This window comes from Theropithecus gelada, chromosome 7a (assembly GCF_003255815.1).
Source record: "Theropithecus gelada isolate Dixy chromosome 7a, Tgel_1.0, whole genome shotgun sequence".
Lineage (NCBI taxonomy): Eukaryota > Metazoa > Chordata > Mammalia > Primates > Cercopithecidae > Theropithecus > Theropithecus gelada.
In genome coordinates this window covers 27,294,387-27,320,986 of record NC_037674.1, presented here as the reverse complement: position 1 = coordinate 27,320,986, position 26,600 = coordinate 27,294,387, and the positions used below count along the sequence as shown (strand labels likewise).

The window sequence follows — 26,600 nt, the reverse complement described above, 5'->3', positions numbered from 1 at the left end:
CAGGTGTGCACACCACAACTGGCTCATTTTATTTTGTAGAGACAGGGTCTCACTATACTGCCCAGGTGTATGCATCATTAAGCAGTGCTTCTCAAACTGAATGCGCACTGAATGACTTGAAAATCTTGTTAAAATGTAGGTTCTTCCCAGCATGGTAGGAGGCCAGGAGTTTGACAACAGCATGGGCAACACAGCAAGACTCCACTTCTTAAAAAAAAAAAAAAAAAAAAGGCAGTGTATGATGGTACACACCTGTATTCCAGCTACTGAGGTGAGAGGATTACTTGAGTCCAGGAGTTCCAGGTGGCAATGCGTTATGATCACACCATTACACTCCGATCCAAACTGGGCAACAGGGCAAGATTGTGCCTCTTATTTACAAAAAAAATGTAGATTCTAAGATTCTAATTCAGTAGGACTGAGATGAGGTCAAGATTCTAACAAGTTCGCAGGTGATGCTAATACTGTTGGTCCAGAATTCACACTTTCAGTACCAAGGTCTTAGATCTCTCCAGGCCTTAGTTTCCTTAACTGTCAAATGATGTACATGAATGAAGCAAGATAATGCCCATGACACCTCCAAAACAGTAATATTTTAAAAGTTTTATGATTGTACAGAATTAAATGCATATAGATTTGCACTCTGCAGAGGCAGACTTTTCTGAGGTAAATGCTAGGATTCTATTTTTTTTTTTTTGTATTTTTTTTTTTTTTTTTAGTAGAGACGGGGTTTCACTGTGTCAGCCAGGATGGTCTCGATCTCCTGACCTCGTGATCCGCCCGTCTCGGCCTCCCAAAGTGCTGGGATTACAGGCGTGAGCCACCGCGCCCGGCCAATGCTAGGATTCTAAAAACAAGTTTTTTTTGTTTTTTTTGTTTTTTTGAGACGGAGTCTCGCTCTGTCACCCAGGCTGGAGTGCAGTGGCTGGATCTCAGCTCACTGCAAGCTCCGCCTCCCGGGTTCACGCCATTCTCCTGCCTCAGCCTCCCGAGTAGCTGGGACTACAGGCGCCCGCCACTTCGCCCGGCTAGTTTTTTGTATTTTTTAGTAGAGACGGGGTTTCACCGTGTTAGCCAGGATGGTCTCGATCTCCTGACCGCGTGATCCGCCCGTCTCGGCCTCCCAAAGTGCTGGGATTACAGGCTTGAGCCACCGCGCCCGGCCTCTAAAAACAAGTTTTATGATACCATTTTTTTTCTGTGAAAAAAACACCAAATTTAATGAAAATTAATGGGAAAATTTTATTTGCTATATAAGCATTCAATCTCTGAACAAGTTTTTAGAAATGGACTTAGAAGACTGACATGTATAAAAGACAAAACTTTTAGAACTCTATGGGCCAGGCACAGTGGCTCACGCCTGTAATCCCAGCACTTTGGGAGGCCCAGGCGGGTGGATCAGGAGGTCAAGAGAGCGAGACCATCCTGGCCAACATAATGAAACCCCGTCTCTACTAAAAAAAAAAAAAAAATACAAAAATTAGCTGGGCATGGTGGCGTGTGCCTGAAGTCCCAGCTACTCAGGAGGCTGAAGCTGAAGAATCGCTTGAATGTGGGAGGCGGAGGTTGCAGTGAGCCAAGATGGCGCCACCACACTCCAGCCTGGCGACACAGTGAGACTCATCTCAAAACAAAAAACAAACAAACAAAAAAACCAACTCTATCAGAGAGCCACACAGTATTTTCCAAATAGGCAGTTCATGGAGATGAAAAAACCAGTGCTGGACTTGGCCCACATCACTGTCACCTTAAAAGCATCAGCTTCACATGAAAGCAACCCCTGGAAAATGCCATTAACTACAGTAACATTGGAGTTGTTTTCTTAAAGTCTCAGTCAAGGCTCTCAGCAATAAAAATGAGCAAAATTCCCATACCACAGGCAGGTTGTTGTGTAATGTAACAGCCCACAAAACAGGCTGAAGGAACTAATGAAGGCAGCCAACAATGCCACACAGAATTTACTTCTGAGGCATCTTCTTTCCATTTTAACAGGGGACCTAGAGTAACACAAGGTTCGAATGGTTCAAAAGTAACAAGGAATTGGATAGCAGTGGTGAGAAGGCTCAGCATTTCATAAAACAGTACCTTGCAGATAGGAAGCAAGCTAAGATATCCAGTTTTTGTTTGTTTGTTTGTTTTTTGGAGTCTCGCCTCAGCCTCCCAAAGTGCTGGGATTCCAAGCGTTAGCCACTGCCCTGGCTTCAGTTTGTTTTTAAACTCTGAATTATGCACACCACAGCTAATTACCTATATTTGAAAACAATGCCGGAAATGTGTTAAACCTCTAAGTAATGTGATGCTCTGAAAATTTTCAATACTTTGTATTTTTATGTTTCCTTTACTAGAAATTTTTTTTTAAAAGTTTGAATTAAAACTTTATTTAAAAATCCTCTAGATATAAAGCACGCAATACTCTTCCAAAATAGTTCCAAAAATTTAATTCACATTAACAATACATTTTACGGGCCGGGAGCAGGGGCTCACGCCTATAATCCCAACACCTTGGAAGGCTGAAGCAGGCAGATTGCTTGAGCCCAAGAGTTCAAGAACAGCCTGGGCAACATGGTGAAAACTCATCTCTACAAAAAATACAAAAACTAGCCAGGCATGGTCGCACACAGCTGTAGTCCCAGGGACTCAGGAGGCTGAGGTAGGAGGATCACCTGAGCCCAGGAAATAGAGGTTGCAGTTAACAGTGATCGCACCATTGCACTCCAGTCTGGGTGACAGAGCAAGACCCTGTCTCACAAAAACAACAACAAACACTTTACTGTCCACAAACTCCTCAAATCCATTTGAAAAATTAAACAGTATACACAGAAAAACTAGAGGATGGGTGGGAAATTTTTCTTTTATTTTAAAAATTGAGACAGGGTTTTGTTATGTTGCCCATACTGGTCTTGAACCCCTGGCCTCAAGCGATCCTTCCACCTCAGTGGAATCCCAAAGTGCTGGGATTACAGGTGTGAGCCACCGCACCCAGCCCCACTCTTAAACTGCCATTCTCAATCTTTTTCCCCCTCTCAATCTTATTTTAAGCCAACTTGCTAAACGTTGCCTGTTTTAAAATCAGTCAAAAGATGTATCTTATTACCAAGTTTCAACTTAAAGTTTTAAATTTGGAACTGTACATTCAGCTTATCTTAAAAAAAATGAAAAACAGTGCCTAATACCTATTTCAAATTGTCTTTATTAAAACAGAAAATTCACATAAATCACAAAGCACAACATATAATCATGTTTTAATAATTCCATGAGAGTGAAACTTTCATATTCAGAGCCATATCTGATTAAATATTAAAGATAAAGATAACTCACATAACCAATAAAAATATAAGGTCAATTTCTAACGACTCCATAAAAGTACTATCTGTCCTTTATAAATAACCTGTAACAAATCTCTCTCAGCAGTAGCCAAAAACCTGTTAGTATCAAACATTTAATTTCAGCACCTGACCAGCAATTGGTTTTACCTTTCCTCTCAGCAAACGTTACACAATTCCACCTGTAGGGTATAGGATATCCTTTTAAAATGCAATTTAAGAAGCCATTACTTTATAGAAACTGCTGTTCCTCTTCAGAAAAAAATGAGAGAGAATTTCAATGTGGACAGGAACATTTTAGCCTATCATTTAAAAAAAAATACAATTAAAAAAAAAAAAGGCCACGTAGCAGTCCGTGGGCAGCATGAGTCATCATCCAACTCAAAACTTGCAGCAGCACTTGTAAGCTTCCTCCTACCCGACCCCATCCCCTTCAGCAAAGTACCCTGAGTCAGCAAACCTTACTATTTTGTCAGTTGATTCTCACGATGCTTTAAATGAATTTATGTAAAGCACTGCAACACTTTTAGCGCTAACATTTGTCTTTAGAATGAGTGCATTTTTTTAATTGCAAAATTAACTTACTTCAGATCACTCTTCTCTGGATTTTTTAATCACAAGTAGCCAACGACTACTTCTAATCCTCTTTTGCAAATAACTGAATTCCAAAATATCCTCATATACTAAGTTTTTCCTAAAATATTCTCCATTTTCCAGTGTTTTCTTCTGAACAGTAATACCTAGGTGATCAAATATGTTCTGCTCAAATCTGGCATATTTTCTAGATTAACTGCAATTACTGAATTCAGGACATCAATAAATAATTTGACACGCTTAGACAAGGCAATTCTTAATAAATGATGTAACATATGTGAAAAGACTTTACACTCCCTGGCACATAGCAAACACTTCATAAACATGTTTGAACAATTACTATCTAAAGACAAAGTTTCTTTCACCCAATTCAAAATTATTTTTTAAAAATTAAAATCTGACATTTCTATGAAGAAATTCCTGATTTCAGGGCCAGGCCCTGTTTGGACCCTACATTCTTCTGGTCAGATCATTCTTTCCATCTCGGTTTTCCAGCGTTAAAGAGAGAGGACATGCCCAATCGGAACTGTAAGAGACAGGCTAGAAGAATCAGCCATCAGAAAATTACTCTGAAGCTGCTTGCTCTTCATTGTACGGCATGTTAATTTTTCCCCTTGACAAATCATCTGTATCCGTTAAAATTTAAAAAAAAAAGTCATTACTTAGACTGCATCTTTAGCAATGAACATGAATTACGACGTTAATACAAGTCGGCTTCTAATTCCAACTCACCAGTCCCTTTCACTGGACCTTTTCCAATGAACAAGCAAAAGAAAAAATAAAACAGGAAAGGAATCGAGAAGCTCCTGCTGCACAGAGCTCCCCCGTAACACCTGAACCGGTTGGGTTCTACACTCGTCAATAAACAAAAGGTTGCCAAAACACCTTTACTTTTCGACACAACTCACAAGGCGGACTAAAATGCACAGCAAAGTGACAAGGCCCTTTCTGGTGAACCGACAAAACAAGCTTTCATTTGGGCACTTTCACAGAACACCACTTAAGGTCCCGAAAGAAGCTAAGGCAAGACTGCAGGGCCGGGGGAGGAAATTAGGAATTTCGTCTCCGAGTTTTCAGTACCTCATTCATGGCTAGACTCAAAACTTGGGCAGACTTCAGGGCTCTGAGGCGAGCCGGGAGAGCGCTGCGCGCTACGCCACTGGAGACTTTGCCCGGCCGAAGTCAGCTGAGGCCGAGTCACCGGGTGGGACGGGGGAGGAGACGCGGGAGCATTTCGAAAGGCAGAGTGCCAGGAAGGCGAGACTCCACGCCACCTCATGTTCCCCGGGCCGCCGCCCCTCGCTCGCCCGCCCTCTGGTCCGGCTGGGTTTCGAACCCGCGGAGCCGGGCGCAGGTGGCGGGGCGGCAGCCGGCGTGCGGGGCCAGGGAACAGGCTCAGCCCGGCAGGGCGACCGGCGAGGGGCGTGCCGGGTGGGAGGGGCCCACTGGCCGCCTCGCCGGCCCCACGCGGAGACCCCGGCCCGCCGCCCGCCGGCCCGCGCGGGGACGCGCCGGCCAGGCCCGAGAGAGCGGGCAAGCGGACGAGCAGGGGGCGGGCGGCAGACCAAACAAAAGCGCCTTTGTTGAGCGGCAGCCGCCGGAGGGTCACACACAATGGAGGAGGGAGCCGGCTCCGCCGCTGCCGGGCCCGCCGCGGCGCCCTCCCGAGCCGCCCCGCCGGCGCACCCCGCACACGTACACACACACACTCACGGGATTTCTCCGACTCATTGAGAGAGTGCGGGACCCGCAGACAGCCCCCAGTGTCGGCTCAGGTCTCCGGCTGTGCTGGCAGCAGCGGCGTCTCCGAGGCTCTCGCTTTGCCGCAGTCGCCGCCATGTAACCCCGACCCGCGAGAGAGGCCGAGGGAGAGGGGGCGGGGCCTCGCCGTGCCACGCCCCCTCACGTCACAGGCTCACTCCACGGGTTCTCCCGCCCCCGCCCTGCCCAGCGCGCCCGCACGCGCCGGAATTTCCAGCGCCCGTGACTGGGCTGTGCGCGCCGCGGGGGCGGTGGGAAAGGCACGCGGCTAGTCCTGCGCCTCCGGGGGTTTTGCCTGCGGGCGGGCAAGAAGGAAGACAGCCGGGGCCGTTTCTGCTCCACTACCTGCCCCGGCATTAAGGGAACAAAGTGACCAAACCCAGTGCGAGCGTTTACTAAGCACCTACTACGTGCAGAGCACTGGGCAATCCGAGAGGAAGAGGCCTCAGTCTCCAGGAAGGCTGGACCTCAAGATGGATTAGGCTGGAAGGCGGCAGCCGGAGCACAAGGCAGACGCGTCCGAGGCCAAGTACTGAGGTCATTCATTCTGCCAGAGAGTATGCAGGAAGGCTTTTAGGAGAGGTCGCCACGGGTGGCCTTTCAGCTAGATCTTGGAGGAGCGGATGTAACCAGGAGGTGAAGGGGAGGGTGTTTCTGCCGAGAGAACAGTGTAAGCAAAGACTGGGAGGCCAGAGTACCTGCCTTGTTGCAGGAACTGGGATAGGATAATTTGAATTTGAAAAGGGATGCACTGTGAAACGTAGAAAGGTGGATGGGTACCTTCTTGGGCCCACTTCTTGGCTAAAAGCAAACTTACATTACTTTTAATGGCTTATTGAGTCCAAGGAGCCTTTCCAGTGTTTATGTGAAATTTAGTATTTATGAAATTAGAGACGCAGGTCAGCATATTTTTTCAATGACTTCATCACCATACAATGCCGATGAGAACCATACAACAGCCCCTTAGCCATTATTATGGGCATCTTCAAGAGTGAGGCAAAGGCCACTTCAAAAAAAATCACAAAGGGCCGGGCGTGGTGGTACACGCCTATAATCCTAGCACTTTGGGAGGCCCAGGCGGGCAGATCACCTGAGGCCAGGAGTTCGAGACCAGCACCGCCAACGTGGTGAAAGCCCCGTCTCCACTAAAAATACAAAAACTAGCCAGGTGTGGTGGCTCACATCTGTAATCCCAGCTACTCGGGAGGCTGAGGCAGGAGAATCGCGTGAACCCCGCGGGGGCTTGCCGTTAGCTGAGATCGCGCTACTACACTCCAGCCTGGGCGAAAGCGTGACTCTCCGTCTCAAAAAAAAAAAAAAAAAAAATCACAGAGTAACGAAGTTAAGTGGTTGGGGTGAGCTGGAATGCTTTCTATTTTTTAATATTTAAAACAACGTCAGCTGAGTACCAGGTGTGAAGAAGTGATGAGTGAATAAAACCAAGAGAAAGGGGAGACTTATTGCAACCGCAGAATTTCCAACTTCTGCAACAAGAGCTCTTACCGTCAGCCCCATTGCCCCTGCTCTAGGCTCTCCTCTGATCCTGAGGACATTTTTCCTCTCACTGTTTGAGAACTCATTTACCTTCCTCTTCCGTCAATGTTTGATCACCCAGAGAAGGTGGGAGAATAAATACCAGGCACTGTGCCTTCCCTCAAGGAGCGTTTAATCCAGTGTCACTGCTGACTTCGGGTAAATAACCTGTGGATAATGCAAAGTTGGCTTACAATAGTAATTACGGGAGACACTAAGTTGACAGAATCTTTGTACCTTTTCAAAAGGGGAGGTCAAGGATGGAATAATTACAAGATTTGGGGGATCTGGTTTTTGTTTGTTTGTTTTTGAGACAGAGCCTTGGTCTGTCGCCAGGCTGGAGTGCAGTGGCGCGATCTCGGCTCACTGCAACCTCTGCTCAAGCGATTCCCCTGCCTCAGCCTCCTGAGTAGATGGGACTACAGGCGCGCGCCACCACGCCCAGCTAATTTTTGTATTTTTAGTAGAGATGAGGTTTCACCATGTTGACCAGGATGGTCTCGATCTCCTGACCTGGTGATCCACCCACCTCGCCCTTCCAAAGTGCCGGGATTACAGGCGTGAGCCACCACACCCAGCCCAGGGATCTGGTTTAAGATTGGTTTTTCAGTGACGGGTTCTGATTGGGTTTGGGACAAATTTGTGATATCATAGTTTAGGATGGGTGGGCAGAGGATGGGGAGAGTTTTGAAGAGAGCCTAAAGGGATAAATAGTTGTTAAACTCAGTAGAGCAGAGGGCTATTTACCCTGATGAAGGCAAATTCTGTCAGTAACTTAATGAGATAAATGGATTTTAGGAAGTTCCTGAAACCACGATCAAGTTATTTGCAACTCCACCGTTTTGGGCAAGAGTTTCTTGGAATTCAAGTTATATTTATTGCAGATAGTTGAATTGTAAAGTCATGTTAATGTAATTGGTTTTAGTTTTTTGGGTGTTTTTTTTTTTTTGAGATGGAGTTTTGCTCTTGTCACTCAGGCTGGAGTGTAGTGGCATAATCTCGGCTCACTGCAAACTCCGCCTCCCGGGTTCAAGCGATTCTCCTGCTTCAACCTCCTGAGTAGCTGGGATTACAGGCTTGTACCACACGCCCAGCTAATTGTAGTATTTTTAGTACAGACGGGGTTTCACCACCTTGAGCAGGCTGGTCTCAAACTCCTGACCACCCGCCTCGGCCTCCCAAAGTGCTGGAATTACAGGAGTGAGCCACTGGGCCCGGCCAGTTTTAGTTTAGTTTTTTTGTGTGTGTGTGTGCGATGGAGTCTGGCTCTGTGGCCCAGGCTGGAGTGCAGTGGCAGGATCTCGGCTCACTGCAAGCTCTGCCTCCCAGGTTCAAGCTACTCTCCTGTCTCAGCCTTCCAGTAGCTGGGATTACAGGTGGCGCCACCATACCCAGCTAATTTTTGCATTTTTATTAGAGAGGGGGTTTCACTATGTTGGCCAGGCTGGTCTTGAACTCCTGACCTCAAGTGATCCGCCCACCTCAGCCTCCCAAAGTGGTGGGATTACAGGTGTGAGCCACTACACCCAGCCCGGTTTTAGGTCTTAATCCTATTCTAGGTGGTGGCTCACACCTGTAGTCCCAGCACTTTGAGAGGCCAAGATGGGTGGATCACCTGAGGTCAGGAGTTTGAGATCAGCCTAACCAACAGGGTAAAACCACATCTCTACTAAAAAATACAAAAAAAATTAGCCAAGCATGGTGGCGTGCGCCACCCAGCTACTCAGGAGGTTGAGGTAGGAGAATCGCTTCAACCCAGGAGGTGGAGGCTGCAGTGCGCCGAGATCGCGCCACTGCGCTCCAATCTGGGTGACAGAGCGAGACTCCCTCTCCAAAAAATAAATCAATCAATCAATCCCATTCTGTAGCTATAAAAAGTTTCAATGCTTGGCCGGGTGCAGTGGCTCAGGCCTGTAATCCCAGCACCCTGGGAGGCCAAGGCAGGTGAATCACCTGAGGTTAGTAGTTCGAGACCAGCCTGACCAACATGGTGAAACCCTGTCTCTACTGAAAATACAAAATTTAGCTGGGCATAGGCCGGGTGTGGTGGCTCACACCTGTAATCCCAGCACTTTGGGAAGCCGAGGCGGGTGGATCACGTGATGTTAGGAGTTTGAGACCAGCCTGACCAACATGGTGAAACCCCCTCTCTACTAAAAATACAAAATTAGCCAGACATGGTGGTGCACGCCTGTAATCCCAGCTACTCAGGAGGCTGAGGCAGGAGAGTTGCTTGAACCTGGGAGGCAGAGGTTGCAGTGAGCCGAGATCACACCATTGCACTCCAGCCTGTGCGACAAGAGTGAAACTTCATCTCAACAAAACAAAAAAAGTTTCAATTCTCAGCATTTTTTCAAACTGCAGATTATGATCCATTAGTGAGTAGTGAAATCCTTTTAGTGGATTACAATTTGCATTTTGTCTTAATGGAGCAAAAAACCAAAGAGAGCTTGCCCAGAAGAAAGGGCAAACATTGTTTTGTGCAACTTTTGTCTTGGTTATGTAACACATTTCAACAGATCTGAAAATGTCATTCATTATGAAACATGCCATTATTTTATGTACTATTAAGAAAGTGAAAACTCTATCAAAATATGATACCTCATTGCTACATCTTTTTTTTTTTTTTTTTTTTTTTTTTTTGAGAGACTCTCACTTTGTCACCCAGGCTGGAGTGCAGTGGTGTGATCATGGCTCACTGCAGCCTCAAGCTCTCGGGCTCAAACAATCCTCTTGCCTCAGGCTCCTGAGTAGTTGGGACTACAGGTGTGCACCACCATACCTGGCTAATTATTTTTTGTAGAGATTGGGTCTCACTTTGTTGCCCAGGCTGATCTCCAACTCCTAAGCTCAAGTGATCCTCCTGCCTCAGGCCTCCCAAAGTGCTGGGATTACAGGGATGAACCACCGCACCTGGCCTAAATCCTGATTTCAGGCATTAAAATGGAGGAAGTACTTCTTAAAATTGATGAAATATATAGTTTATGTGAATGTGTCTCTTGGAACATAATGTAAAATGTATTTCTAGTTATTGCTTATTATTGCTATGAGCTATGCTATTGCTGAAAGTTTGAAAGTCACTGCCATAGTGGAGGAACGCAGGAGAGAAAAAATAAGTACAGTGTGAGCTGGATGAGTGCTTCCTGAGCAGAGATGCAAATTACTTGCTCTTGTTGGACTATAATGGAAGGAACAATTGATAAGAACTGGGGACACAGGGAGAAAGAGTATTTGAACTGGGCTTGATTCCATCGGGTAGTATCTGGAAAAAAAGACATGAGCATGCAGGGCACACTTTGGAAAATGGGAGAAGTCTGATAGGCCTGGGAGACTGAAGACAAGTTAGCACCACATTGAGAAGGCCTTGATTACTTTTGGATTTCATCCAAAACTTTTGGATTTTATGCTAAAGGGAGTAGGAGAGGAATGTAAAGGATACAACTAGTATTTTAGAATATAACACTGGCATTAATAGGAAGAGTAGATTGAGCAAGAGATTGGAGACCTGGAGCAGGTAGAAGAATCCATTGTTTTTTCTGCCCTGTATCCAATGTATGGTCTTCTGGTAACAAAACTCCCATGTCCTCTAAGGAGCCTCCCTTTCCTGTGTAAGTAAAAATTTTTTTCTGTTGCAAGTAATAGAGAAGTCAAACCAAACTGTATCTCATGAGAGAGACACAGTATATTTAGATGGTTATTGTACCTTTACTGGCTGAGGAAGGAGACGGTAATACAAGAAAGATTATTGGGTAAAGTGGACTTGGTGAATGCTTAGATGAGTCAGAGATGTGTGTTAAGTCACCCAGTTGCTCCCACATTACCTCTTTAAGTTCCCTCTTTAGGCTTCTTGTTTTATCTTCTTCCAGTTAAGTTACGCTATGAAGATAAACTATCAAATACCTTGATTTTCAAAATGGATGGAAAATAGAGTTTAGCAATACAAACTGCTACATTTGATGGTAAACCCTGGAAAATGTCTGATATAAATCATTAAAGACAGTATGTTAGGGAAAATGTAACAGGTCGTCATGACTTCTCTTCAAGTAAGTCATTACAGAGAAATACCACTTCCTTTCTTAATAGGATTTTTACATTACTTAACCAAGAAATTGGTCATTTCAGGAAGGCAAGGCACCTTTGTGGATAAGATGGAGTGATGTGGGTTTAGATTATAGCAGAGAAAGGTTGATTCAGAGTGCCAATTGATGGCATGACAAGGAATCTTGAGAGAGTTCTCTAGAAAAGCAACACAAATTTTCCCCTCTTTAGTCTTGTGTAATACACATATATTTTTTCAGGCAGAGTCTGTGTCGCCCAGGCTGGAGTGTAGTGGCACGATCTTGTCTCACTGCAACCTCTGCCTCCTGGGTTCAAGGGATTCTCCTGCCTCATCCTCCCGAGTAGCTGGGACTACAGGCGCCCACCACCACGCCAGGCTACTTTTTGTATTTTTAGTAGAGACGAGGTTTCACCATATTGGCCAGGCTGGTCTCAAACTCCTGACCTTGTGATCCTCCCGCCTCGGCCTCCCAAAGTGCTGGGATTACAGGCGTGAACCATTGTGCCCGGCCGGGTAATATTTTTATCAATGTTTTGAGTTAAGGTACTTATTAAACTTAAAGGAGATATAAAACAGTGTGATAGATTTCAGAATAATTACTCAGAATCATCTCCATAGGTTGGAAAGAATCTTTTTAAAAAGATGACATTTGACTGCAATAAAGTACAATATCTTTGTTCAGAAAAATCATTTGAAAAGGGCCAGGATTTGGGAGACTTGGCTTAACCTGCTATTGTGACAATAAGGGATATTAATGCAGTGTGAGCAGATGCCAAAAAAAAAATGTAACAAAATGTGTTAATAGGAAACAGTGTCCAAGTCCCAGGGGGTACCACACCTACGTGATTCAGCTCAAGATATCTGAACTTATGTGTTCAAATATAGACACCACATTTACAAAGGCTACCACACATAACAAATTAGAGTAATTCATTAGGAGACATTCAGGCAGGGTGTGGAAAGCACGTTCTCTGAAGAAAACATGGAGAATTGGGTCTGATTAACCTGCAGAAGAGATTTGCTGAGGGGTTATTGTGTGCAGAGGAGAGAATGGTTGCTCTGGGAGTTCAGATCTAAAACCACTGAGAGGGCTGTTACCGAGAGGCATTGGCTTAGCATAAGAAAGGACTGTTTTGGACGTTGGAACTGAGCCACGGTGGACAGGACTTCCCCGTGAAATGAGTGCTACATCACTGGAAGCATTCAATCAGAAAACAATGGCCACCTGTCAAGGAGGCTCTAAAAGGAACTGCTGAGGAGAGGAGGGGCCTACAGCCAGCTGATAACTTCCATGGTCTCCAACTGGAAGCTTCTGTGTGTCTGTTTATACTCTTAATTTAAAATGACTGCTCTCCTAGACATGGTTTATAGAAGAACACATTGTAATTTGATTTGTAAATAAACAAAACAGCCTTCCACTGAAGAAATTCATTGCCAAGTACAGTTCATCCTTACAGTGGATTCTCATTATTTGTGTTACTTATGTTCTGTAAAGTCATCATGAACAGTAAATTAGTGAAAACTGAACCCTTGCTCCTAGGGGAAGTACAAGGTTAGGTTCCTGCAAACCTCTGGCACAACATTCTTATCAGCCAGTGAATATATAATCTTGTCTCATGTGTATTTCTGTTTAAAAACACCTTTTTAAATACTTATTGTTGATTCATTAGCACTGAACTCACTGCCAAAAGCACTGGAACTCATGCCTGAATAAAGCTTATCTAACATGTATTTTCTCTGTAGGGCACTTCACAGCCTTCTGTGCTTAGGAACTCCATACAGCACTTCAGCAATACATTCGGCGGCCACTTTAACAGCAAAATCACCAACAGAAAGCAAAAAAATGTGATGGCTGGGCACAGTGGCATGAGTCTATAGTCCCAGCTACTCAGGAGGCTGAGACAGGAGGGTCACTTGAGCCCAGGAGTTTGAGTCCAGTCTGGGCAACATAGATCCTGTTTCTAAAAACAAAAAAATCATGGCACCAAATAGACCATGGAAAGGATACTCGTTTACAGTACAAGAGTTGAAACAAGAAGGCAGAATCTTGTCTTATTTGGCCTCAGCTGGCAATGTTCATGTAGGGTGACTCAAATATCTCGTTTCTGTGCATGTTCAAAAGTGACTACAAAGGTGCTGTGACTACTTCGGGATTACAAATAAGTTTCAGCAATAGGCAAATTTGCAAACAGAATCTGTGAATAATGAGGACTGGCGATAGTTAAAGATGATGGAGAGAATGTTTTCAGTCAAAACCCATCAAACCTGTACATACGTTTTGATGAGAAGCAGATCACAGGAATGCTTTTTGGAAATGGAAGACTACCTGCAAACAAAACTAGTATCCCACATTTAACTGGATGGGGCAACAAGAGTTTATCCCCTCTGCCAGTCGCGATGGCTCACGCCTGTAATCCCAGAACTTTGGGAGGTCAAGGTGAGCAGATCACTTGAGGTAAGGAGTTCAAGACCAGCCTAGCCAACATGGTGAAATCCCATCTCTACTAAAAATACAAAAATTAGCCTGGCCTGGTGATTTGTGCCTGTAATCCCAGCTACTCAGGAGGCTGAGGCAGGAGAATAGCTTGAACCCAGGAGATGGAGGTTGTAGTGAGCCAAGATTGTGCCACTACCCTCCAGCCTGGGCAACAGAGTGAAACTCTGTCTCAAAAAAAAAAAAAAAAAAGCCACGCACAGTGGCTCATGCCTGTAATCCCAGCGCTTTGGGAGGCCGAGTCATGTGGATCACGTGAGGTCAGGAGTTCAAGACCAGCCTGACCAACATGGAGAAACCCCATCTCTACTAAAAATACAAAAATTAGCCGGGTGTGGTGGCTCCTGTAATCTCAGCTACTCGGGAGGCTGAGGCAGGAGAATCGCTTGAACCCGGGAGGTAGAGGTTGCAGTGAGCCAAGATTGTGCCATTGCACTCTAGCCTGGGCAACAAAAACAAAACTCCATCTCAAAAAAAAAAAATATATATATATATATATATATATATATTTATATATATATATATCCTTCAGGAGGAGAATGGTAATAGCAATCATTTATCAAGTTCCTACCAAGTAACCCGTTTCAGGTACACATTTTACAAACGTTCTATCATTTTCTCAGACTATGACAAATGGGATTTCATAAAAAAGCTGTAAGAAATTACTTAAGGCCAGGCACAGTGGTTCATGCCTGTAATCCTAGCACTTTGGGAGGCTGAGGCAGGTGGATCACGAGGTCAGGAGTTCGAGACCAGCCTGGCCAAGATGGTGAACCCTCATCTCTACTAAAAATACTAAAATTAGCCGGGCATGGTAGTGGGCGCCTGTAATCCCAGCTACTCGGGAGGCTGAGGCAGGAGAATCACTTGAACCCAGGAGGCAGAGATTGCAGTGAGCTGAGATCGTGCCACTGCACTCTAGCCTGGGCGACAGAGCAAGACTCTGTCTCAAAAAAAAAAAAAAAAAAAAAAAAAAATTAAATATTTTAGACAAAACCTGGCTTTCCTTGTAATAAAATCAATTTATGAGACAAAAACTATACATTTACTTTTTGAATAATGGTTATATAATTAAACATTTGAATGTACTGGGAAATATCTATTGGGATAAATTTATAAAACCAAATAAATAATCCAAAGAGCCCCTCTAATTTGTCTGCTTTGGAAGTCAGTATTTTCTGCAAGCAGGGCAAATTTGTAGAAATGGTAGAATTAAACTAGTAATACAAAACTTACAGCCTCCCCCAACACACACTTTTTAAGAGAAGCATAGAGAGAATGACACTTTCTAGCTTTAGGGAAATTTAGTCCAAAGGTTTTCTTATTGCATTCTGTCTTTCCTTATATCTTGAGGGGCCCAATAGCTTGAGGAGAACAGATACTCCTAATTTCTGGAGACAGTGTCCAACTTGAACCTGTTGAGACCCCAAAGCCTTCTATAACTAGTCTCAGATTTTGAGAACAACCTGGGCCTCTGCCACATGACCAGAGTAAATAAAAGGAAAGAATAGACATGATGTTCATCAGCCCACGTACAGGGAATGATAAATATTTTGAGTTGTGGAGACAAAGCAGCTTTCAACTCACAAGGGTCATGCTCCTTCCCTTTACACTTCAGTAGTCAAGCTATCCTGTCCTTTGGGGAAGAAGGTAATCACTACCTCTAACTAAACCTGTACCCAACATTTGCTTTCACTGGTCATTCTGAGTGCTCCATTTATCAATTAGTATATAATATGGTAGGCTTAGTAGGTCTGCCTTCCACAATCCCGCCTCTCACCCGCCATTTGCCACTTGATGATTACTGCCACTGGAACTCCCTTCCCAGAGGATGTCATCATCCCCGGAAACTGATAACCACTTCTGCAGTCTTTATCTGCACTCATCATTGTCTCTGGCAATCCCCTAGCTCTGGTGTTCTGGAAGAAAAACAGCCAGGGGCTCAAGAGGCCTAAGATTCACCTGCCCATCCTGGCCTCTAAACCTATGAATGCCCATCCCATACTGCCACAGTTCTCTCCTTTCCCTCCCACAACCAAGGCATTACACAGGGCCCTGTGTGCAAAAGAACCCCATGCTTGGTTTAATGCTCTGCTACGACTATCTTGACATTCCTGATTTTTTTTTTTTTTTTTTTTTTTGAGACCGAGTCTCGCTCTGTCACCCAGGCTGGAGTGCAGCGGCCATATCTCGGCTGACTGCAAACTCCACCTTCGGGATTCATGCCATTCTCCTGCCTCAGCCTCCCAAGTAGCTGGGACTACAGGCGCCCGCCACCGCACCCGGCTAATTTTTGTATTTTTAGTAGAGACGGGGTTTCACCAGGTTAGCTAGGATGGTCTCGATCTCCTGACCTCGTGATCTGCCCGCCTCAGCGTCCCAAAGTGCTGGGATTACAGGCATGAGCCACCGCGCTCGGCCGACATTCCTGATGATTTTGTCTTTGAACTCACGTTGTGTAGTGAAATCAGATGTGGCAGTGAAGCCGCAGGTGAGCAGAGGAGATAGATGCAATAAGTATGTTCACTATTTCTTGCCACTCCATTCATATATATCATTCTCCATGACCCACGTGCACAGGATTCTGGTGAGCCCACAGTGCCTCAGAATTCAACAAGACAAAGCAAATAAGTATTTATACAAGGTAAGCCTGTTTTGTCTACGACTGAGTAAGTAGGGGTCCTGATAGTTCTGAGAAGTCATGCTTTCCACTGGAACCAGAACTTCAAACAGAAAGAAGGCAATGGCATCCTAAGACATTAAAGTCCAAGGTACCGTATCGTATCTTTTCTTTCTTGTGTCACTTCCCTGTGTTAGCTGACTGCTTGTGCTGAGGACATTTCCTTTGCCTTTTAGTACTTTCTTACTCCTCAGTAAGTCAAAGGTGGAGTGTGAGTACAATGTGTGTGCGTCAAGAAGTGAAATAAGGGCTGGGCACGGTGGCTCACACCTGAAATCCCAGCACTTTGGGAGGCTTGAGGCAGGTGGATCACCTGAGGTCAGGAGTTTGAGACCAGTTTTCCCAACATGGTGAAACCCCATCCCTCCTAAAAATACAAAAATTAGCCAGGCGTGGTGGCGGGCACCTGTGATCCCAGCTACTTGGGAGGCTGAGGCAGAAGAATCATTTAAACCTGGGAGGTGGAGGTTGCAGTGAGCCAAGATCACACCATTGCACTCTAGCCTGGGTGACGGAGTGAAACTCCATCTCAAAAAAAAAAAGAGGTGAAATAACAGTTGAGGTAGTTTTGTGTAGTTTTTCTACTGTTCTGGTAATAACCAACTATATATGTATGTAAGAGCTAAAAAATAGAAATTGTGTCATTTTGGTGAGTCCACAAAGGAGTTAATTTTTTTTTTTTTTTTTTTTTTTTAATTTTTAGATAGAGCTCTAGCTCTGTTGCCCAGGCTGGAGTACATTGGTGTAAACACAGCTCACTATAGCCTTGGCCTCCTGGGCTCAAGCAAATCCTCCTGCCTCGGGAGTTAAATGATCTTATATTTGTATTTAAAACTGGTTTTGCACAGTATAAAAATGAATTATAACATTCATGCTAATCATTTAAATTTTTCTTTTTTCTTACATAGAACAACATTAAATCACATATTTAAAACACTGTAACAAGTCGAGAGAGAGAGCAGAAGAAAGGAAAAAAAGTTTTATACTTCACTAGCTTAGCAGCATTTTTATTTTTCTGCCTTTTGAACAAAGGGCCCCAGAAATTATGTAGCCAGTCTTGCTAGAACCCCACCCACCAGCAGCCCTGAAGAAGATGGGTCAGGGACAGACTCCCGACCTGCTCCCACTCCCCTCCCTGCCAGAGCTGGGGCAGGAGAAGTGAGAATACCTCTGCCCTTGGGGATAAGTGTCCAAGGCTGCCTCAAAGCCCAGCCGCCCACTCTTGGGAGCAGCACTTCCTGTAGTAAACACACAGGCTTCATTACACAGGGAGGTAGGAAGTGGGGTAGGAAGACCTTGTTCCTTCTGGGGCACATTTTCCCATAGAAACCATGTCGTAGGTCACAGTTCTATAGTCTCAAAGCTACATGGCCTTCTAAGAGTTTTCCTGAGAACAGAACCAGTATTTCTAACATTAATTCTCTGGGGAAAAAAATGCATTTTCAGTTTCAAACAACCAAGTTAGAAATCAACTTTTGGGAACATAATTCAGTCACAAGCAGGGACTATCTGCACCTTCCTAGCTCAGAAGTGCTGAGACCACAGAGAAGGATGGTATCTGTTAGACCCAGGTAAACAACTAAATGTTAACGACATTGTTAATAAATCATAACTTCACTTTATGCTTTAGCTGATATGAAGGGTCCAGTCCTTCAGACTTGCTGCTTGAAGAACTTGATTGCAGGTTTACCAGGGTTGATTGGCCTCGGCAACCAACACATACCAACCAAGTTCAAGAGATTGCACCCTAAACCAGCTGCCAATTCATTAAGCACACAAGAATAGCTGTGCTGAGTTGGACTCATGATTCATCCCGGCTGGTATTCTCACACAATGATTGTGAACTTCTGCGTTTTAGTCATTGTAAACTCTAGTGTTGAGCATAGTGTCTGAATATAGTGGTTTCTCAAATAAATGTTTGTTAAAAATGAAAGGTGAATAGGGGTTTCCTTCAAATTTCCCCTTATTTAATTCTACTTTTAAAGCAACTTTCTTCTTAGGAAATCTATTTGGTCATTTTAGTTACCTCTTTCTCTGACCTGGTATATCTATGAAATACTAGACTCTTTTTTACGGTTTCCAGGGAGAATTAAATGCATGATTCCACGTATAACTTCATTACCATTTTGTCAAATGTAAGACAAAATAATGCTTTCAGTTCTGTTTTCCACGTTCTTAGCAAAGAGGCCTAGCATATTGTTATATGACTTTAGGAAACAGTCAACAATAACTCATGGGTCTCTTTCTTAGAATAAAACACAGCTCCAAACTCATCTTTTAAGTGACTTTAGACTAACAATACTAAATGCATTATTCCAATTCAGTACAGAATGAAACTCATTTGCCATATTTTTGTCCACTCACATAAGCTGTGTGAAGCTTATCTTTTCAATTTAGATCCATCTGCTTGGTGTTTACTCCCCTGGAGAGCTTAAGGCCATTTCAGCCGTGTGATGTTTCCTACATGGGTCTGCTTCCACACAGTCTATGACAGTTTTAAGTAAGACAAGTCCTCCAACAGTAACCCTTGGGGGCTCCACTCTGAAACCAGAAGAATCTCTCTGGTGCCTTGGCGCCAGTGGTAGTCAGCAGACCTAGGTGTTGGCCCCAGTTCTGCCACTTAGTTGTTTGATTCCAGGCAAGTCATTTAATCTCAACTTTAAAATGGTATAAATAGCACCTGCTCCCCTCCCTCGCAGGGCAGGGTCTGTCCAAGGAGTACATGAGATAATGTGTGTGGAAGCACTCTGAAAAGGCTAACCTACTCTAAATAAGGGTTGTTGTTAGTATCTTCAGCCAGAAGCTTGCCTGTTTAAACTATCATTCACCTAAGTTAAGCCAGATCTTTTTGTTTGTTTGTTTGTTTGTTTGTTTGAGATGGAGTTTCACTCTTGTCGCCCAGGCTGGAGGACAGTGGTGCGATCTCAGCTCACTGCAACCTCTGCCTCTCAAGTTCAAGCAATTCTCCTGCCTCAGCCTCCTGAGTAGCTGGGATTACAGGCACCCGCCACCACACCTGGCTAAGTTTTGTACTTTTTTAGTAGCGATGGGGTTTCGCCATGTTGGCCAGGCTGGTCTTGAACTCCTGACCTCAGGTGATCTGCCCTCCTCGGCCTCCCAAAGTGCTGGGATTACAGGCAATGAGCCACCACACCTGGCCCAGATCTCTCTTCATTCATTCAATTCATTCAACAGATAGCCTTTGAGTGCCTATTTTATCCAAGACAGAACTTTCTCCCACCTTTTGGGGTAACTTAGTGGGGGGGGTTTTGTTTGTTCTTCCTTGTTTCCTCAGTGTTTAATGTGTAAATTGGTAGAGATGTTTTTTAAAGTGTGGCGTTCACATGCTTATTTACCCTTCAAAGAAATGTGGTCCAACAGTGAAACATGAGGCATGCTCAAGCGTGTTGCTGCAAAGGAAGAAGGTCAAACACAGTCTCTGCCTGCATCTCTCCACAGAAAGCAGGAGTGCCTTCCACACTCAGCCTCGGAGGGACAGAAGGGAAAATCCAGAGTGGGGTTGCTATGGTTTGGACGTGTTCCCCAAAAAGGGTATGTTGGCAACTTAATCCCCAATGCAGCAGCGTTGGGAGGTGGGGCCTAATGGGAGGTGTTTAGGTCATAGGGGCTGCACTCCCATGAATTGATTAATGCTGATTATAATAAAGCTGGAAGCTTCGAGTTCAGTGTCTTGCCCTCGTGAGATCACTCTTGCCCTTCCGCCTTCTACCATGGGATGATGCGGCAAGAAGGCCCTTATTAGATGCCGTCCCCTCTTAGACTTCCCAGCCTCCACAACTGTGAGCCAAATAATTTTTTTTCCTTTATAAATTATTCAGTCTTAGGTATTTTGTTATAAAAAGCACAAAACAGACTAAGACAGGGGTATAGCTGAGGGGGCCAGTGAGAAAGGGAAGCAGGGGCAACTATATAACCCCTCAGATCCCAACAACCGCTATAATAATAAATGGATTTACTTACATGAAAGCAGCTTATAGCAATCTCCTTTAATTTAGCCCGTGGTCCATTCTAACAAAGAAAAATTCCTTCCACTTTTAGAAGCTTCTGATGAAGGCTTATGGATACTGTTTCCAAAGGAAAAATAAAAGGCAAAGCATTCCTAGGGAAAAGGAGGAAAGACGTGTTTGTAAAATGATTTAGCCGTACAGCAGGTTATGAAGGAGTGAAAAGGAAAAGATTAAAATGGTTCTTTCCCTCCTCCCTCTGTGACTCAGATTAATCCTAAAAATAATCTTCATCCCAGTATGAGAAGCTTAGGAAAGACTCAGATCTCCACAGACCAATTTTCATGATGGTCGTGAGGAGGAAAGGAACAAAAGGAAGAGGGAGATAGGGAACAGGAACTACTAAAGGCAAGCTAGAAGAGACTTCACCTACTCAGAAGAGGTGAGGTGAAATTAAAGGCCAGTGTAAATGTGAGGCAATAAGCATTCTGCATTCTTGCCCTATTCTGAAGGCCTGGAATTATATTGCATCAGCAAAGATGAAGCTTCAATTTACTGTTTCACTCTTACCTCTCACTAATTCTTCTGGCCATCTATATTTTATTCATTCGAATGAATTTTCATCTTTTCAACATCATGCTCCTTTCTTTGTGTCAGCAACAGGAGGCTCAGGCCGGGCGCGGTGGCTCAAGCCTGTAATCCCAGCACTTTGAGAGGCCAAGGTGGGCGGATCACAAGGTCAGGAGATCGTAGACCATCCAGGCTAACACGGTGAAAGCCCGTCTCTACTAAAAAAATACAAAAAGCTAGCCGGGCGTGGTGGCGGGGGCCTGTAGTCCCAGCTACTCGGGAGGCTGAGGCAGGAGAATGGCGTAAACCCGGGAGGTGGAGCTTGCAGTGAGCTGAGATCCGGCCACTGCACTCCAGCCTGAGCCACAGAGCGAGACTCCGTCTCAAAAAACAACAAAAAAAACCAGGAGGCTCTTTTTCAGACCTTTTTTCAGTCATATTTAATTTGTGTAAGTCTGTTCATTTGTTTTAAAAGCATTTTATTTTTAAAGTATTTCAAACTAACAGAAAAGTTGCATACATAGCATAATTAATTTTTACTTGAACAATTTGAGAGTCAATTGCTGACATGATACCTGTGGTGGATGTTGAGATGTTTTGACCAGATCCCCCTTCAAGGAAGGTGCTGCCCTGCTGTGGGGACTGTGCTTAGCACACAGCTGTCAGCTACCATTTCCTTCTGGGCTTGCCTCATGTGCAGAGAGCTACCTTGCCCAAGAAGATGTGCCTTTTCTGGGTTGCCCAAATCCGATGAGTGATCAAGGCAGAAGTAGAAAGGTGATATGGTTTGGATCTGTGACTCCACCCAAATCTCATCTCAAATTGTAATCCCCATAATCCCCATGTGTGGAGGGAGGGACCTGGTGGGAGGTGATTGGATGATGGAGGCGGGTTTCCCCCATGCTGTTCTCGTGTTGGTGAATCAGTTCTCACGAGATCAGATGGTGTTTTTTTTGTTTGTTTGTTTTTTGTTTGAGACGGAGTTTCACTCTTGTTGCCCAGGCTGGCGTGCAATAGTGCGATCTCGGCTTGCTGCAACCTCTGCCTCCCAGGTTCAAGCAATTCTCTTGCCTCAGCCTCCTGAGGAGCTGGGATTACAGGCACGCACCACCATGCCCGGCTAATTTTTGTATGTTTAGTAGAGACGGGGTTTCACCGTGTTGGTCAGGCTGGTCTCGAACTCCTGACCTCGTGATCTGCCCACCTCAGCCTCCCAAAGTGCTGAGATTACAGGCGTGAGCCACTGTGCTCGGCGATCTGATGGTTTTATAAGTGTTAGACGGTTCCTCTTTCACACACACACTCTATCTCACCTGCTGCCATCTAAGATGTGCTTGCTACCTCTTCCACCATGATTGTAAGTTTCCTGAGGCCTCCCTAGCCATGTGGAACTGTTGAGTCAGTTAAACCTCTTTTCTTTATAAATTACCCAGTCTCAGGTATTTCTTTATAGCAGCGTGAAAAAAGACTAATACAAAAGGCCTAGCTATTTTGTCCTGTCAGAACAGCTCTGATGATCCATTTCCTCTGGAGAGATTCCTGTGTGGGGTTAACTGAGGCTATCAACCTACATCTCAGATCGACTTCACCCTCTGTGCAATCTTATTTCCTTTCCCTCCCATTCACAGATGTTGATCCCAAGGGCCCTCCCTAATAAATATCCTGTACGCTGAAGTCCGTCTCAGGATCTACTTCCTGGAAAACCCAAACTACCACAGTCAGAGCCAGGAGAGGTCTGAGAAAGCACAGATAAGATGGAGTTTTGGAACTGGGTCACTCACCCACCTACCTGGTAGGGAGGACCCTGTTACTGGTAATAGATGGAACCCAGATAACCCCTGGCACAAGGTGGCGGCCAGATATTAAAACTTTCACCAGTGGTGAACTGAGATGGTATACCAATGAAAGAGAATGTATTAGCTCAAGCAATATATGGCAGGAATAGTAGTTCTAAGGACAATGGGATTGTATGGTTATTGCTTACCTCTGTGGAAGCTCTAGGAAAAGAAACCAAAAGGCTAAGAGAGTAACCACCAGGCAACTAAGAGCCAAATGAAAGCTTTCGCCAGAGGGTCTCTGGTAGCATGTAAAGAGACTTTTGTGACCTAAGGTGGGAAGGCAGAGATGCTGAGGACAAGACCCAGACTAAATCATCAGTGTAGCCAAACTCCAAAGAAGATTAAACTACCAACCAAATTAGGTCAGGGCTCTGGTTGGGAAAGAGAGAGGCTCTGACACATGGGATAGGGACATCTTGGTTGATGACCCCAAAATCTTGAATTCCCAGATTCTTCTTGACCCTCTGAGTCTACAGAAGTGAGTCGTTCTTCCCTATTAAGGGCTACATGTGGCCAGGAATGGTGGATAACACCTGTAATCCCACCACTTTGGGAGGCTGAGGTGGGCAGATCATTTGAGGCCAGGAGTTCGAGACCAGCCTGGCCAACATGGTGAAACCTGTCTCTACTAAAAATACAAAAATTATCCAGGTGTGGTGGCTCATGCCTGTAATCCTAGCTACTCAGGAGGCTGAGGCAGGAGAATCACTTGAACCCAGCAGGCGAAGGTTGCTGTGAGCTGAGGTTGCACCACTGCACCCCAGACTGGGGGACAGAGTGGGACTCTGTCTCAAAAAAAAAAAAAAAAAAAAAAGAAAGGAAAAGGCCAAAGGTATACCACTCAATTCCCAATTTCAAAACTTACTACAAAACTATGGTAATAAAAACTGTGGCACTAGCAAAAGAATAGACATACAGACCAATAGAATAGAATTGAGAGTCTAGAAATAAACATGTTTATCTATGGCTGTCTTAATTTGCTTGTGTGCTATAACAAAATACTTGAGACTGGGTAATTTATAAAGAACAGAAACTTATTTTCTTGCAGTTCTGGAGCTTGAGAAGTCCAAGATCAAGGTACTGGTAGGTTTGGCTGTTTGGTGAGGGCTGCATCCTCTGGAGAGGAGGAATGCCGTGTCTTCACGTGGCAGAAAGTGGAAGGCAAGAGACTGAACACTGCATGAAACATTTTTCATAAGGGCCCTAATCTCATTCACAAGAAAGGATCCCTCATAGCCTCAATCACCTCTTAACAGTCCCCACCTCTTCGTGCTATCACATTGGCAACACCTGAATTTTGGAGAAGACACATTCAAGTCATAGCAATGGGCAATGATTTTCAACAAGACAGCCAAAACAGGAAGGGTGGTAGCGGGGTGAGGGATAAAATATCACCCACTGGAGACAAAGTATGCTACTAGTGTGATAGGTACACTAAAAGCCCAAACTTCATCATGGTACAATTCATCCATATAACCAAAAACCAACTGTACCCCTAAAGCTATTGAATTTTTTTTTTTTTTTTTTTTTTTAGATGGAGTCTCCCTGTGTCACCCAAGCTGGAATGGAGTGGCGCGATCTCAGCTCACTGCAACCTCCGCCTTCTGGGTTCAAGAGATTCTCCTTCCTCAGCCTCCCAAGTAGCTGGGACTACAGGTGCATGCCACCATGCCCAGCTAATTTTTGTGTTTTTAGTAGAGACGGGATGTCACCATATTGGCCAAGCTGGTCTCGAACTCCTGAACTTGTGATCTGCCTGCCTCAGCCTCCCAAAGTGCTGGGATTACAGGCGTGAACCACTGTGCCCGGCTATTGAAAAGTTTTCTAAAATGCCAAAACAATTATATGAGAAAAGAATAGCCACATGCAAAAAAATGAAATTGGACCTTATCTCATATAGTACACTAAAATTTAACACAAAACGGGTCAATGCAAGAGCTAATACTACAAAACTCCTAGAAGAAAACTTAAATTAGGCAATGGGTTCTTAGATATGACACCAACAGCACAGGCAACCAAAGAAAAATAGGTGATTTGGACTTCATATAAATGAAAAACTTTTGTGCTTCAGAAGACCCCATCAAGAAAGTGAAAACGAGGCCAGGTACAGTGGCTCACGCCTGTAGTTCCAATACTTTGGGAGGCCGAGGCAGGAGCATAGCTTGAGCCCAAGAGCTTGAGACAACCCTGGGCAACACAGGGAGACACAATCTCTTAAAAAAAAAACACCCTTGTGGCCGCAGCTACAGGGGAGGTGAAAGCAGGAGGATCACTTGAGCTGGGAAGTCTGGGCTGCAGTAAGCCATGATTGCAGCATTGCACTCCAGCCTGGCAACAGGGTGAGACCCCATATCAATAAATAAATATAGGTCAGGCATGGTGGCTCACACCTGTAATCCCAGCACTTTGGGAGACCAAGACAGGCAAATTATCTGAGCTCAGGACTTCAAGACCAGCCTGGGCAACATGGTGAAACGCTGCCTCTACAGAAAATACAAAAATTAGCCAGGCATGGTGGCATGCACCTGTAGTCCCAGCTATTCACGAGGCTGAGATGGGAGGTTGGCTTAAGCCGAGGAGGTGGAGGTTGAAGTGAGCGTGTTTGCACCGCTGCACTCCAGCCTGGACAACAGAACCAGACCCTGTCTCAAAAAAATAAAATAAATACATAAATAAATAAAATAAAAAGAGGGAAACTAAAATAAAAAGGAAACCTTAAAAAAGGAAAGTTAACAACCCAAAGTGTGGGAGAAAATATTTGTAAATAATATATCTGATAAGAGTCTGTCTACTAGCCAGAATATATTAAAAAAAACTCTTCACTCAATACTAATAAAATACATAACTCATTTTTACAATAGGCAAAGGATTTGACAGACATTTCTCCAAAGAAGATATACGAATGGAAAATAAGCACATGAAAAGATGATCACCATAATTGGTTATTAAGGAAATGCAAATCAAACCTACAATGAGATACCACTTTATACCCATTTAAATGGTTATAATTTTAAAAATGGAGGCTGGGCGCAGTGGCTCACACCTATAATCCCAGCACTTTGGGAGGCTGAGGGCGGGTGGATCACTTGAGGTCAGGTGTTCGAGACCAGCCTGGCCAACATGGTGAAACCCCGTCTCTACCAAAAACACACAAAAAAATTAGCCGGGCGTGGTGGGGCACACCTGTAGTCTCAGCTGCTTTGGAGGCTGAGGCAGGAGAATCACTTGAACCTGGGAGCTGGAGGCTGCAGTGAGCCAAGATGGTGCCACTGCACTTCAGGCTGGGCAACACAGTAAGACTCCGTCTTAAAAAAAAAGAAAAAAAATTAACCAGGCATGGTGGCACATGCCTGTAATCCCAGCTTCTCGGGAGGCCGAGGCAGGAGAATCTCTTGAACCTGGAGGTAGAGGTTGCAGTGAGCTGAGATCATGCCACTACATTCCAGCCCGGGCAATAGAGTGAGACTCTGCCTCAAAAAAAAAAAAAAAAAAAAAAAGCAAGCCCGGTGCGGTGGCTCATGCCTGTAATCCTAGCACTTTAGGAGGCCGAGGTGGGTGGATCACCTGAGGTCAGGAGTTCCAGACCAACCTGGCCAACATGGTGAAACCCCGTCTCTACTAAAAATACAAAAATTAGCTAGCTGTGATGGTGGGCACCTGTCATCCCAGCTATTTGGGAGGCTGAGGCAGGAGGATCATTTGAGTGCAGGAGTTGGAGCCTGCAGTGATCTATGCTCGTGCCTCTGCACTCCAGCCTGGGTGACAGAGCAAGACTCTGTCTC

General features: G+C 44.7%; 1 protein-coding gene across 3 annotated transcripts in view; it reads right to left on the bottom strand.

Annotated features, from left to right (window-relative positions):
• The window catches only part of MAPK6 (mitogen-activated protein kinase 6), a 114,022-nt gene that overhangs the window by 42,654 nt on the left and 44,768 nt on the right, over positions 1 to 26,600 (bottom strand). For 2 of the 3 annotated variants that reach the window (XM_025389918.1, XM_025389921.1), the window contains exon 1: positions 5,631 to 5,803. The gene's annotated coding sequence lies outside the window, so the exon portion shown is untranslated. Of the gene's footprint in view, positions 1 to 5,630; positions 5,804 to 20,426; positions 20,566 to 26,600 lie in introns of those variants that run through there. The other variant, XM_025389919.1, reaches the window with a different exon arrangement.